The sequence below is a fragment of the Strix uralensis genome, chromosome 2 (genome assembly GCF_047716275.1).
Source record: "Strix uralensis isolate ZFMK-TIS-50842 chromosome 2, bStrUra1, whole genome shotgun sequence".
NCBI lineage: Eukaryota > Metazoa > Chordata > Aves > Strigiformes > Strigidae > Strix > Strix uralensis.
The window spans coordinates 32,852,781-32,866,712 of record NC_133973.1 but is presented as its reverse complement, the minus strand read 5'-3'; the positions used below and the strand labels follow the sequence as shown (position 1 = coordinate 32,866,712).

At 44.6% G+C, this 13,932-nt stretch overlaps 1 protein-coding gene across 7 annotated transcripts in view; it reads left to right on the top strand.

Moving 5' to 3' along the window:
- Nucleotides 1-13,932, top strand: part of TIAM1 (TIAM Rac1 associated GEF 1) — a 189,374-nt gene that overhangs the window by 88,658 nt on the left and 86,784 nt on the right. For all 7 annotated transcript variants that reach the window (XR_012627473.1, XM_074858166.1, XM_074858168.1 and 4 more), the window contains one exon: nt 11,538-11,716. The gene's annotated coding sequence lies outside the window, so the exon portion shown is untranslated. The remainder of the gene's footprint in view (nt 1-11,537; nt 11,717-13,932) is intronic.

The window sequence follows — 13,932 nt, the reverse complement described above, 5'->3', positions numbered from 1 at the left end:
TCCTAGCAAGCTGAGAGCAGCAGGGCTGGTGGAGGAATGAAGAAAGGCATCGCATCGCTGAGGGCAGGCGCAGGAGTGGGGTGCAGCAAGGCCAGATACGTGTTAACAGCACATCGCTGGTGCGGTACAGCAGCACAGCCTCCTTGCAGTGGTACAAAGCTTTCTTCATGTGGCTGGCGCTTACGCCAGTGAAACAGTGCTTTTGCTGGAAGAGCTTATTCTAAGCTTGTTTTTCTTTGGGGAAAAAAGGTGTTACTATAAGTCATGTCACAGTTTTGCTCCTATAACTATATTGCAGTGGCCTCTGCAGGTGTAATCAGAGGTCATGCTCCATCAAATTTGTGACTGACGTAGCTGTGCTGGCAAGTATTTGTAACATAGATCTGGCCTCAATTTTGAGACTGTGATTAGATTCCTGCACGGCACAGAGCTGTCTTTCCTCCTTTAATGTACAGAGGATAACTTTTTGAGAAAGATTTTGTAGGAGTTGGTTGAAAACTGTAAATGATAAAGTGCAAAATATTGGCTTTTTTTCCCCCTCCTCCTCTTTTCATGTAGGTATGCTGACTCTGAAAAGTGGTGGAAAAAACTAAGTAAACGAGCAGAGGAAGGAATTACATTTGAAATATTTTGATTTCACTCTTGAGTGACTTGGAAGGGCTGTGCAGCCCATCAATGCTGAGTGATAAGTTGATCTTTTAAGATGGGAAGACTATCTCTGAAGGCAAATCATCCAGAGATCACCAGGGCATCTTTAGGACAGACTCTGTACTAGTGGTCTGAAAACTTCAACGGTAAAGACCTCTGAACCAGCACAAGGAATATTGTCTTCCAAAAAGAGGTGCAAAGGCTGGTGCAGCTCTGCAAAACCAAGGAGTCTTTATTTAGCTCAATTGTAAAGGTGTCCTTTGATTCTTGGCCCCTCTTTAAAATTCTCCTTTAAAATGGGAATAGTCTCTTCTTTGTCTTTGAGGTATATCCACTCGCTGCAAAAACTTGAGTTACTCCTTCTGCCCTAAGTCTGTAGGATCAGTGTGGAGATACGGTGAGGCTGCGGCTGCTGGTGGAGTGGAAGGCACAGGAAAGTCACTTCTGGTGTGAAGGCACAGGAGGGAGGAAATGTGGCTTTCAAGAGGACTGAAATTCAGGCTCCCTGATATTTTTAACACCCATTTGAGTAAAACTTACTTTATCTGGTAACACAATGGGGGCTGTGTGCATACGGACAAAAGCAGTGCTGGGAAATTTTTGGGAAAGGGTGGTCTTTCCTGCAGCTTGGAGATTGCTCCATTTGTCTGATAGATGCCAGTCATGTGAATTCAGGAACTGTTGTGGGCTCAGGTGGGCTGAATAATACACTTGTAATGTGGACATAGGTGAATATGGTCAGTGTGTCCACAAATACACCATGTCTACATTTACTGCAATTTTTATTTTCATTTGGGCTGGGAATGACGCCACAGAAAATATCAGTAGCTTTCTCAGCTACTAAAATCATCTACCACTCTTTAAATTTAAAGAGGAAACTGGTTATTTTCTTTTAGGACTATTTTGGGCCACATACCAACGTGAAGCTTTGAAATGATGGAATGACACTTACTACTGCTGAAAATATCAAGTGCTGTGTAGATTTACTGTGTCTTCGTTTGATGGTGTGGCTGATATTTCACCAACCCGGCATTTCTGAAGAGGTACAGCTATTGTTTCAGGAGAAGTTTGCATTTCTAATTCATACTTTATAATTCCTAAAAAAATCCCACTTAATACTTTAGCACTGTATAATGTTTCTTTTATGTGACTATACCCTGCAGTAACTGCTACAGGTAAGAAAAATATTCTTCTTATAAATATTAAGGCAGAACATTTTATTAGTGACCTTCTTTTATAAAAAAGGCATTGAACCAGAGCTGACAGTAAGCAGTTTTCCACCAGCGCTTTGGTTGTGCTTCAGTCGGGTGGCATCTGTAGTGCTCTAATAAATAGCTCTGCTGGGTGACTTTCCAGTTAATGTTTCACTTCAGGCTAGGCAATCAATTTTTCTTTTCTGGTGAATGGTTTATTCACTGAAATGTGGTTTGTGAGTTTGGGACAGCTAAGATACTCCGGAGCCAGTTATAAGCTGCGGAGGGCCACAGTCAAGTGATACTGTGTCGTTGGAGCTCCCAGGTGGGATTAGGCAGACGCGCAGCAGGATCCAAGGCTCAGAGTGGTTGCTACAACTATGGATTTGACTTAAACTCACTTAGTATTTTCAACTCAAAATTTAATTTTCCAGATAGACTAACAAAATAGAGAAAGAGTAGCTGCCTCTCCCTCACCCCTGCACTCGCATGCTGCTTTCCATCCTATACCCAAGAGGATGTCACTCCTCCAAAACTGGGGAGGTCCACATGAATATCCTCTTCCTGGTGAGCCTAAAATCTCCCAATTTCCCACCTCTCCTGTGGGAGGCACCTTTGCAGGAGTCTTTCTTGAGTTGCTACATTATCGGATGTTCCTGGAACAGTTGTCCTCAGTTTGTCTTGTAATTAGTTGCTTATGCTTTGCATATAATAATTAAATATTGAGGCACTAAGAGAAAGTGAAAGCCTGGTGCTGGAAAATTCCCACCTAGGATTTGGAACACCTCTCCATGCTCCTTCTCTGCCGATACTTTTTGAATCATTTTCAAAAGAAGAAGGAAACTGAAGCTCTTTTTGGCAGTCTGCTCTGGAGGATGTTAAGGAGCTCAAAGGTACAAGACCCACAGCTGGTCATCTGGCAGTGCTGGCTTTGTACTAATTACAGATAGGTTATGTGTGCCAGCAACAACATTTCACCTTTACTGACCGTAGTTTACAAAGCCAGAGGAGAACTTGAACCAACTACTGTGCCTGCCAAACTATGGAGGATTAGTCCAGCAGCATCAATTCATTACTTTTTTTCATATTGCTCAGGAACAGCTTGAGTTTCACATCTTTTGAAAGGACGAGATCTTTCCCTTGATGCAACTGTGGTCCATGGGCCCCACCAAGGTAGGTCAGTTCATGAAATCCAGGGCAGTCATCTCCTGAACAAGCCAGCTGGATCCACTGGGGTTGCTCAGTGCATAAAGCTGCCTCTTTGCTACATGATCATGTCTCATTTGACTACAGTTTTTGTTATTCTAGAGGCAAAGCTTAGTCTGTGTAAGAGAAATGGTTGTGCAAAACTTGTATAGTCTTCAATCCTTGCCCATTGAAACGTGTCTGATAGAGAGATCACAGTGGCTTGTGCCTGCAGCTCCTGGGGCCAGCACCAGTCACACTGGAACAGTGGGGACCTGCCTGCTGTGTGTCTCTCTTGTCCTGGGAGATCCCACACACATGCTGGGGGCTCCCTGCATTCAGGCAGGTCTCTCTGCTTGAGCCCAGTACCAGGGACTGCTGCCTGACTTGAGGCCATTTGTGAAGGGGAGCGGGGAAAAGGCACAGTCTGTTTTAACCTTGCCTTACTTGTTTTGTCAGGATGAAATTACTATGAATACAACTATTTGAATTTATGATTTTTTTAACCTACCCTTTTCTGCCTGTGAACATAAATCATGTCCTTTTGCAGCCTCTTGTTTTGCCACATGAGACAGTCCTGTTGTTTTCACCTCTCAGAGTGAAGCTCTATGCTTCATTGTGTCTGACTTGCTTTTCTTGAAGGTAGTCTGGCCTGTATTAACCTTTGCCACAGATGACGAGGATTGCGCATGTTATTCTAGATGAGGTCAATGTCTTCTGTGGCAGCATCCACTCCTGTTTCTGCTGGGCAAGTCTTGCTTGGTGCATCTTTTGATTACATTTGCTTTTCTGTTATTTTTTATCACATTGGGAGTTTATGGTGCTCTGGGATCAATATGAGACAAAAGGTCTCTTCTGTATTGTGACTTTTTCTAGCTTTGTGTCATCAGCCCAAGTCACTGGTACATTTTTTTCATTGAAAACATTAAAAAATCTGGTCCCTTGAGCCAGATAATTCTCCTTTCAGCGCAACCTCTTGGCAGAGATTCTTATGCATATCATAATTCCTATGACAGTTTTTGTCATCTTCAGCTTGACCAGTAGTTTCCTGGAAAGATATCTTATGCCCTTTCCTCCCCTGGAAAATGGGTTATCTTGATGGAGAAAGCAATCAGACTAGCGTGCCTTAATCCATATTGCGTTTTATTAAATTTCTCATTTCTTCTTGTGTCATTCCCTGTTCTGTCTCTCAGATGTGCTCTCCAGCCTTGTATGCCGTTGAGGATGGGTATACATACAGATGGGTATGTCATTGCTGGGATCACTTGTTCTCCAGTCCCAGGCAGGATCCTGATCCGCAGGTTTTAATGTAAAAATTCTTGTCCATATCCATGTGGTTGCACCCACCACTTCTCTCATAGTTTTGGGATGCAGATGCAAACCTCCTGCTGACTGGCACATTTTAAACTCTTTGAATTTTGCTCCTCAGATACCTCAGACATGGTGATTCACATGCCTTGCTCCCCCATGCCCTTACTGAAAAAGAAGGCAAAGCATTCACTTTACTTTGAGGCCACACTTAGAGCTGACGGGTTTCAGCTTTCCATCGTGAAGCTACCTTAGCCCACCTTCTGGTAGCTTTGGCTTTTCCTCTCAAAAACATCTGCTGATCAGTCCTTTTCCCTGCTCTGTGGCAGGGCTTTGTGCTTCCTGCCCACCTCTTCCCGGGGGTGGGGGCTCACCCCTGAGCCCCGAGGGTGTCTTCCCCTGGGATTACCACCCTTCATAGGGTTTGCCCCCTCTTAATTAAAGAAGCAACACCCAGTGTGTGGCCTTTGGTGTAATGTGTTCCTCCCGTGGGGAAGAGCTATCAGCAGGAGCTGTGTCAGGAGATGTGATGTACGAGTTGTGACTAAAACCGGTAAACCCAGATAAACTTAACTGTGGTGCGGATAGATCTCTGCGACGGCGTTTGAGTGATCAGGTTCTGTCAGGACGTGCAAGATAAAATCTGAATGCTTAATTTAACTTTGACAGTGCCAAGCTGGTACAGACCAGCCGAGTTTTGCATGAATGTTTTCTTTCTGTGTGCTGGAGAAGTGGCGAGGGCTTATACTACGGTAATGCCAGGCTGAGAAACCTGCTCTGTTGCGGTTGATATCATCACGCTAGGTGAAAACAGCAGCCATTTGGTCATATGCTCACTTGTGTCTCCTCCCAGGCTCTGAATAAACAGTAGTTATAATTCCCAGCATTGGGTTTTGTGAAGCAGGGCTGCCTCTTCACCTGGGGCTCCTTTTTGTTTCTCCCGTCCTCTCCAGCAGCCCCGGCGGGAGCACTCAGTGCAGGCTGAGGCTGATAGTCCTACTGGTAGTCCTGTTTCTTGGCCTGGGTGAACTGCTGTCTCAAGCATCTCCACCTGGCCCTGTCCTGCCAGAGCAACCTGTGGCATTGCCGACACATCAGACAATAAGCTCTCTTATTTTCAGGAAGCGTGGAACATTTAATATGTGCTTTCTGCTGGTTAAACATGGCTTTCCTCCTTGGAGTCAGACAATGCCTTTTTAAATTGGGGATATGGCCATCTTGGGTCTTTCTGCAGGGGATGAGAGCATTATATTCAGGCTTTGCAGAGAGGAAAAGGAGCTGTGGGGAGTCTCCCTGGCGTGCCCAGGATGCACAGGAGGCAGGCTGCCAGGCAGGAATTGAGCCCTGCTCTGCAGTGCTGCAGCTGCTGGCCTCTCCATCCTAGCCCGGTACACCAGCCCTGGCAAACAATTTCAGCGAAGGCTGAATCTTGCGAGGTACTGATTTAAAAGTAGGAGCTCACAGAGAGAGATACTGATATCAAAACTTCTGCAAGGCATGCTATAAACTTAGAAGGACATCCTCTGCTTCAATAGTTTTCCTTATTATGCTTCCCTTGTGGCCTCCTCGTGGAAGTTGTTACTCTTATGTCCTTTCTACTAATTATATAGCATACCTTATAACGCTTTTGTACCTCAGTGAGGTATCTCAATTCTCTGTCAGAGAAAGTGTGACCAAAATGTGAAAGCTACTGTGATAGTATGTGCGCCTGAGTTTAATTTGCTGCCTGTTTTTCTGTAGATCTCTGGAATACGTCCGTGCTACTTAAGTCTGGGTATCTAAAATTAGATACTTGTCGGCATATCTCAGGCACCGTCTTAATGATCTGTGTGAGGTCTTTGGCATTGCTTGAAAATCAGATTACTTACCTCTGTGCTTAAATGAGGATATACACTAAATGCTTCCTCTCCAATTCCCCCTCCCCCAATTATCGGCCTTAATGTTTTTCCACAACATTTTAATCCTTCACATCCTGACTCAGTGGGTCCCCAGTCACTCAAGCCAAGGGTTTCAATTTTCATTGCCAGAGACCGTGGCACTGGGTGGTTCTTCTGTGCGTGCATGGTCTGCCGTGTTCCATACCACTTCTCCCTCCTCCAGCTACCCACCCCCGGCTGCACAGTGAGTGCTCTGATGGATCCGTTCCGGGCTCTGTCTCCTGGTCTGAACATTTTCTTGTTACTTCTAAATAAAGTTTGGTTTTAATGCATTTGGCACGTCCTGTCCTCACTGTGTATCAGCAGCTCTCTGCTCATTTGGCATGAGCAGAAAGTCCTTTTCAAGCAAAGTGTAATAACAATAATGTATAACCTAAAGGTAAATAAACAAACTGCACCTTATTTTTATTTCAGCTGCATTTTGGGCATTCTTTTATTTTTTTAAGTAAGACATAAATGCACACGCAGTCCTTGTAGCTACCTTTCTGATTCTTGTCCTCCATGGAGGCCAAGTGGGCTCCTTCTTCCCTGCAGCTCCCTCGTGACTTAGCGCTGGCTGCAGCTCTCCGGAGTGGGTTATAAAACCCCTCCGCTTCCCAGGATGCAGCGCACAAGCTGCTGTTGTCTGCCCCACAGGCTCCAGGGAGTTGCCCTTGTGGCTTCCCGTAGATTTGCTTATGTCTGATGATCTGAAATTAGAATCCTTCCCCTGCTTTGCCCTTTTCTGTAAACGTGTAAAACCTTGCAGATTTCCCCTAGGGAAGAAAGGGGGATTTTCCCACCATTAAAAATAAAAGGAAAGGGAAAGAGAAAGACTTAAAACATGTTCAGATACTTGTAAAAATGATTAAAAAACAAACCAACCTGCAACTGTGTCAATTATTCACATCCCTGTGTAAATATAGAAACCCTGAAGAGGGGGCTTTCCCTTGGGCTACCTGCTCTTCTCTTCAATTAACCAAGGCCCCACGGTGCTTTGTCAGTGCCATGCTTCTGGTTTTGTTTTCTTTAGCTCTGGTTTGGGAGTGGTTGACTGTCAGCTACACGGAGGTTGTAAGTCTCCTAACGGACCTTCCTCCCTCCCTCTCTCTTTTTGCCTTTTCTTCCGTCCCTTAGAAATTCTCATATGTGTGGTGCTACAGCTGGAGGAACAAGGCTTCCCACATCTTTGCTTTATGAGTAGTCCACAAAGAGAACGTGGATTTATTTTTCTTTCCCCTCCTCTTCATCTGGAGCAATCACCCAGCATTGTTCTCCTAACCATGACAGACACGAAGGTTGAGTTTTAGTGAAACGGTTGCAAAGAGGTTTTGCACTTCCAGCTCTGCTGGCCAATTCTTGCAGATGTGCGGATGGTCTCCCCAACCTTGTCTGAATGGTCATTGTCAACAGACTCCAGTTTCAGGAGCAGCTGTTCTCTTTGACAGGTAGTATAAGCTGTGGTTGGTTTAAAATTAGTTTTTCACACAAACAAGAGGTTTCTATGACATTTTGTATGTCATAGAAAGAAAACACAAAAAGAAGTATGATTGTCATTTATTTTCACTGGTTTAAAAGTCAGCCAGCTTCTGCAGTCGGTCTCAGAGCTCAGTGTTGTATGTAGTTTTAGTGACTACATCGAGAACAGGGAAGCTTGGAGCATTTCCAGATTACATGTCTGAACCCATGCGTGCACCCAGCCCTGTCATGGTCCTCTTTGACAAAGCTCTGGCATAGAGTAGCCTCTTCCCATCCATCCATCCATCCATCCATCCATCCATCCATCCATCCATCCATCTCCTCTGGGTTGCAGCGTTTCATTTCGTGGAGGGCAGCCCAGGGGTATGGGATAGGGAGAGCCAGAGTTGTCAGGGCATTGGGATCCTAGAGCATTTACCTCCTTCTCAGGGTAGGTGATTTGGCAGATTGATTTTGGCAGCAATTCATATTAACTAGAGGTAATAAAGGCTAACAAAATGTTGCCTCCAGTTACAAATAAAGGGCCTGATTCTCCATTTCAGGAGACGGGATCGAACACTGGAGTTACAATGGCGTGGAACTGGAATCGTGGGTGGGGAGTACAGCCCAGAGCCACTGATAAATATTGAATAGTTCTTGTATGAAATGACTACTGCTTTCTGTCTATGTATATACATCCTGATGGTTTATGGTAGCACTACTGAGGGCTTCTCAAAGCAGGTTGAAGATTTGCTTAATGACCAACTGATCTCACATCTGCAGTTACATTGGAAATCTGACAAAAATGATGTATCATAAAATCAAAAAGTAAAAATAGAATTGAAGGAGAGCTGTTGTCCTTCTAGCCAACATTTTATGTTCACTGGACAAGAGGGATATATATACACACTAATTTTTTCTTGATGGAAAGGAAGGGTTCTGCTTGGAAAAGGAGGCTTTTAGAAAGCTACGGCTTCCATATTTTTCATGCATTAATGTTAATGTCAAGTGTCCGCAAGCAAAAAGAAAACAGGTGTGCTGTTTTTTTTCTTGATCTCTTGGCATTGCAAACTGCTCCCAGCATGTGAAAGTCAAACCTCCCTTTGCTGTACCTAGAATCACAGGTAGCAGATGTGATGAATAACAAGGTGCTCCTTTAATATATTCTTCTTCCTTACTATGCATTCATTTACCATTCATGGTGGTTTGCTGCAAGCTTCCTCAGTTTGGATTGACTGAAGTTGCTGTGTGATGAGCCCTGTGGGAACTCCTTGGCCTGATTTTTCAAGGCGCTGTTTTGTGGCTATGACATAAATACAGCTGTGCTACTTCCAAACCTTCAAAGAACAAGAGGAGTTGCATTGACGTATGTAGACATTGGCATACATGCATGCATACGTGCATCACAGATGTATGTGTATATGTGTGTGTGTGCCTGCATGTTTGCAGGAGTCAGCTCTAAGACTGAGTATTTTGTCTTGAGCACAGGAGTTTGAAATTCTTTATTTAATGTTTCTTTTTTAATGAGATGAACTGTTCCATGTGTGAATGTTTACAACTCTCTGTCTACCGTGAGAACAGTTACTGGTGAATTACTGGTGGTCTGAATGTGCAGTCAGGCTGCATGGACAGAGCAAGTGTCTGCAGGAGCAAGTGTGTCCAGTGCAGGGAAGGACTCTGTGCTGGGAAGCAAGCGACAGGGCTGAGCTCATGTTTGCTTCTCTCTGTCCTCCTGATGGAGGAGCATGGGCATCCCCTTTTGCCAAGACTTTGTTGGAGGGAAGTCCTTGTCTGAGGCTGCTTCAGCACAGCAGACCTCCAGAATTTCTGCTGCAGCAGAGCCTGGACTGTCGGGATGAACTGGAAAGTATGGGGGTGAGGACCATCCCAGTGTATGTTAACGGCAGACAAAGAGAAGTACGAAAAATTGATGTTCTTCTTGAAAAGTATGACTTGGTTTCATTTGGGAAAGTCTCTCCAGGTTGTGAAATAGGAATAGGAACAAAGCTTTTCAGGAAAGAATTCATGGGTAATGATAAATCCTTCTCTTCCAGAGGAGCTGTGCATGCACGGTACTCATCTGTTCATGGCAAAGGATGTTGCCAGCCCTTTAAATGTACTGGAGTGTAGTGAGGATTTGGATAATGTAGTATCTGGTTGTAAACATCCAATTCGTATCTTCCCACCTTTTTAGCAAATGAGTGCAAGAGAGAATGATCTTTGTTGGAGGAGCACAGGTACTGTGTAGAGCGGGTGGCATTGTAGTTGGTTTCTCACAGAAGTGACCAGAATTTGCTTCAGCCCAGAGCAGATTTTTCTGAGTTACAAGCTCCTCAAAAGCCTCTTCAGGATGGAAAAATTGATAAAATGCTTGGCTGCATCTATTTTTTAACTCTTTTGGACAAGTTTTCTGGGGCAGCAGCAGGCAGATCTGAAAAAAAGATGGTTGCAATTCCTTTTTCTTTGGAGGTGAGGAATGCACTTTGCAGGGTTGCTCGTCGTGTGGTGGATGCAGGTGGGAAGCCTCTTGCCTGTAGGACCTTGTTTGTTCAGCAAGATTCCCGTCTTGCAAATTATTGGCAGCTGGCATGGTAATGAGTCCATTTCAATATAAATGAGCTTCATTTTATTAATTTCTGCCAGCTTCTGAGCAATTCATGAACTGCTTTTCAGATCTCAACCAACAGCTTGGGGGAAGAGGGGGAGGTGGGGAGCAGAGAGGGGAACATGAAGGAGGAGAAAGAAAATGAGAATGTTTTTAATTTAGAAAGGAGCCGGTGACTCTCATCTCTTTTGAGAATCCAGCCAAGAGTGAGGATCACAATTTCCCCACCAAGTAGCTCTAATAACATGAAGGGCATCAGTAATCTCTTCAAGGATTTTGTTCCTTGAGACTTTTGGAAAAGTTTATAGCTCTCAAAAGTCTGTGTGCAGTGTTGAATTGATGTTGCTGGTGTTTGGATAGGAGAAGGAGGAGTTGGATGACTTGAGAGCTAGCTCAGGCAGCGCACCCAGCCCTCTGGTGAGTTTGTGATTCTTGGTATCTCACAGGACTGGAGCTTGAGCTGGTGTACTTGCAAGGGAGCTTGCCAGTGGTATCAGGCCAAGAAAGGGCTGGGATTCGGTACCCACATGAGTGCACGCATGTATGTAACTTGAGGACTATTCTTATGACTTGTCTTAGGTCTAAATAAGCACAGACTGATCTCTTGTATTCATGCCTTAGTGAATGCAATTAACCCGACGATCCTTTCACTGTGCACAAAAATGCATGTAAATGCCCTACATGTCTGATTCGCCCTTGAAAAATGTTAATGAAATCCCTGCTTGGATAACCGCCCTTTTTGTAAATTAGACAGTCTGCGCAGAGAGATCTCCTTAGAGGTCTTCCAGTTTCAGGCCTGTTCTCTGTCCAATTCGGTCCCCGCTTGCTGCCAGAAGTTAAACCCTGGTTTATTGGAAGGTGCCTTTCTTGATGGCTGTCTTCGAATGCAGGCATGTTTTCAGACCTTAAGTTTTCTAGCCCTGCCTGAGACAATCAATCCTCAGCAGGGACGTGTCTATGGGGATTTTTATTGTACAAAGTAGTGGCAAGAGGAACTCTCCACATTCTGTAGTTTGGGCTGATGGTGCTTGACTGGGTTTTTCATTTATTCTGCCATCATCAGATTTCATCATTTGAATTTAAGCACAGCATTCGCATGCTGTATTGCACAGTGTTTCTTACATAACTGATGATAACAGGACCTGGCAGAAGACATCCTCCTGTATAGCCGTTCCTGCTAACCCTTTGTCTGATTTTTTTTTTTTCTTCCCTCTTTCTTCCCAGGTTTTTGGCATATAGTCATAGACTCTGACGTGAGAGTAATGGAGTCGCTGAGTGGCAGGTGCTGACAGCTTCTGCAGTCCCAGTAACTGTTCATTTTGGTATCATTTGCAATTCTATACCTCTAAATGCCACAGCTTTCTTGGGGAAGGTTGCGCTGGATACCAGTACTGCCTCAGAAGGTACATGTGTGTCCATATATTTTTCTTTAGGAGTTTGCTGTGCTGTATAATGGTTTGCGGGGGGGGGGGGGGGGGGGGGGGGGGGGGCGGGGCGGGGAATGGGTAAGCTGCATGTGGTTTATGGTTACACCCATTTAGCAATACAAAGGCATTTGAATGGCTATCAAGCAGCTACTGATGACATCCCTTCCTCCCTCTCCTCTTACTTGAATTGCCTGCAGGGCCTTTTTGGAGTCCATCCCATGCTTTAACATATGCGAGAGCATCTTACAAAAAAGAAATGGCTGGTTAAAAGGTTCTGATTTGAAAACAATTAAATATGCTGCTGGAGTTACAGAGAAACTCAAAGGCTTACTGTGGAATTTCAGCCTCTCTCTTGCCCTTTTGAAAAAGCACATTTTAATTACAATAAAATGTGTATGTTCGCACTTGGTTATTAGTCTTGTACATTTTTCTATGTGGTTCTTGTAAGTTCAGTAGAAATCTTTGTTGTTGGCTGGCAGATTTTAGCAAAAGTTTATTTCTGTAGACTCATTGCTTGCTGTGGATTTAATCATTGTTCTGGTTCTCACAGCCTTCAAGCTCTGCTCCAGGAGAAAAATACAGATTTGTCATCAGGGCCTCCCACTAGAATCTAATTTTAAATTTGCAATCTGTTGTCTTGCGAGGTGCTTCAAATTTGGTTGGAAAGTTAATATATTTCAGATTTTCTTCTGGAATCTAACAGCCCAACTCTTTGTAAGTTTTGAGAGTTAGTAGCTTAGGTTTAATTGAAATGAGTGTTTTGGTTTTGTAATTATTTTAGGAAATATTTAATGTCAGGGTTAAGGGAAGAGAAAGGAAAATGACTGTTCTCAAAGAAAATTATATTCTTTGAGGGGGCCAGCATCAGTGGTCATCTAGAATATGATCGTCCTTATATGTAACCATTTAATATAAGACTCATCCAGCAGGAACTTAGCAGTTCAGCTAGAGGTCAGTCTGCTTGTCTGGGGTGGCTGATGTGGGGAACACTGTTTTTTCCAAAGCTTTCCTGCAGAATTTGTGTTCTCCCTGCTGGTATCCTAATGTTGGTATCAATCTTAAGTTTTGGTTTTAAAAAAACTCAAACAGCTCACACCCCTCTACTGTCTCTTGATGTGCAAGCTGTCTAAAAGGTGACTTTCCTGGCCCCTTGAAGACTTCCACAATTCTTACATTTTTCCCTGCTCTGAACCAGAAAGGAGCAGATCTTCTGGTAGAGAGAGCCTTTTCCCAGACCAGCGGGTGGCCCGATGGTCAGGCCAGCTCTTGAGGATGTGGAGAAACAAGTTGCCACCCCTCGTTTGCCTGACTTGGGCTGCAGATACAAATCTCGATCTTCCGCGTCTTCGGCAAGCAACTGAGTCACTGAGCTGATGCCTCTTCCAGGAGACGTGCCTGTCTCCCTGCTTCAGTTTTCAAATCTCTCCCTCTTGGAGCGGAGGAGCCTTTCATCAAAAGCAGTCTGTTCCCACGAAAAGTTTGGGTTTTGATGAATCAACATTTTCTGCTGAAAAATTTCCAACTAATTCTGCTTGCAGTGCATGGTCTGTGTGCGCTAATCTCTGCTACCTTCGGAGAGTAATTCAGAACAGATTTCTGACACGTCGCAATCCTTGGTTGAGCGCGACAGACCTGTTTAAAGCATCAAGACGTGTCACACTTGATTTATGTTGTATCCTGGTGGTACCTGGATAGGTCTTTAATGGTCACCTTTGGATTTGGCGGGTGAACTAACAAGGGGAGCCTTTGTCCTACCAGCATTTGCGTGCAACTCCCATTAACATTACTCATTTTCTTAATTTGATACAGATTTTTTTCACTGAGTGTGCTAAATTCAGTTAAGCCATAGACAGGCAGCATCTGGCAGTTGTAGCTGGAGCAGTTTAAGACATTTCTGCCCCAGGGTGTCTGCCACTGCCCCTGGGAGGAGGAGGTTGGGGCTCCCCTCCCCTGCCCAGCACCCGCTCCTGCTAGCTGAGGATGCCAGCATCTGCTTCAGTGTGAATTCAAGTGTTTCAGGGCTGCCTTTCCACATCTGCCTGAGCTGACCTAACAGCTCACTGCTGCCAAAAAATAGGAGACATGCCACTCACTGTCCCCTCTTCCCTGGCTCCTGCATCACCCTGCAGTCGTGCTGCCCTGTCCTTGCCCCGCTGTGTCCCCAGACAGGCACCCTTGCACTGCCTGTGGCA